We start from the raw sequence: 1,556 nt of genomic DNA on the forward strand, positions 1-1,556 counted from the left end.
TCGTTCCTTCGTTCCTTCCTTCCTTCACCCTTTGTTCCTTCCTTCGTTCCTTCGTTCCTTCCTTCCTTCGTTCCTTCGTTCCTTCCTTCCTTCGTTCCTTCGTTCCTTCGTTCCTTCGTTCCTTCGTTCCTTCGCTCCTTCGTTCCTTCGTTCCTTTCTTCCTTCACCCTTCCTTCCTTTGTTCCTCCCTCCCTCCCTCCCTCCCTCCCTTCCTTCCTTCCTTCTTGCCTGCCTGCCTGCTATGTGCTGGGCATCGGGCAGGTAGTGGTACACAGGATGGACACAGTTCCTGTTTCATGCGGCATTTGTCTTAATCCAGTCTGCGGGGGACTTTGTTTGCCTCCTGTCCAGATCCTCTGGCTGGGATAATTCCTGTAGAGGGGAAAGGGGAGCAGAAAGTCTGTCCCGACAGCACATGCACGCCAGACCTCAGTAGGAGGGTGAGGTCTGCCATGGGCATCTTTGAGGGAACTGTAAGAGGAGGCAGTGATAAATGTACAGCAGGTCTGGGATGGTTGCCATCAATAACACACAGGCTTCTAATCCTGCTTTTATCTTCACAACCGCTGTAACAAACATTGCATTATGCACACTAATAATAGCCAGGGTCTACCGGAAGGCGTGTAGCTTATTACGGTAAGACCTCTTGCCACAAATTGCCAGAAGGCTGATATCTTGACATCTGGAATGGCTGTGAAGCTCACATTGGCTCTTGATNTTGCCAGAAGGCTGATATCTTGACATCTGGAATGGCTGTGAAGCTCACATTGGCTCTTGATCAGGGTCGGCAGACACCTACTGGGGGTTCCCTTACCCCATTCCTACACCTGTGCCAGGCAGCACCAATCAACCGTCACCCTCATCCCTGCTGATCTCATGATCCGTCTCAGGAAAGTCCCTGCCGGCCGAAATTAGCCCGGGGCTCACACTTACTTATCGCCTCACCTGGGTCCCTTTAAGCTGACCTAGGCCCAAGACCTCAGGGCCCCATTTCTTGAGGGATAGTCCGTGAGCTTCCTTCATCCAAACCATTGGAACCTGAGCAGCTTGTTTAGAGTATAGATTCCTGGACTCCTCCCTAGAACGAGGGAATCAGGATTTGTGCGGAATTTTCATTTCAAAGCAGTCACGCTTCTACAAATGTTGCTACCCACTGTCCTAGGGCCCATGTGTTTTCTTTTTGTCCTGTGTGCTGGAGGGAGGGCGCTGGGTGCTGTCAGAAGAGAGACTTCCCGAGCCCCCTGCGCAGGGTTAATTCTGGCGAAGACAATTGTCTTCAGGCAAAAGGTCTTATTTGTGCAGCACTGTTTAATCAATTGTTGGTTATTTTTGGGTGTAAGAGGCAGGATCAGGTAGGAGTTAAGAGCACAGTCTCTGACAGCCTATGCGCAGGTTTAAATCTCAACCCTGCACTCACTAGCTGTGAAAACTTGAGAAGTTTCCTTAGTCCCTTCTGCCTTAGTCTTCTCATCTGGAAAATGGGAATAATCACATAATCCACCTCATAAGCCATTGTGAGGATTAAGTGGGTTAATACGTGGAAGCACTCAGGGTGG

This window comes from Galeopterus variegatus, unplaced genomic scaffold (genome assembly GCF_000696425.1).
Source record: "Galeopterus variegatus unplaced genomic scaffold, G_variegatus-3.0.2 Scaffold868, whole genome shotgun sequence".
Taxonomy (NCBI): Eukaryota; Metazoa; Chordata; class Mammalia; order Dermoptera; family Cynocephalidae; genus Galeopterus; species Galeopterus variegatus.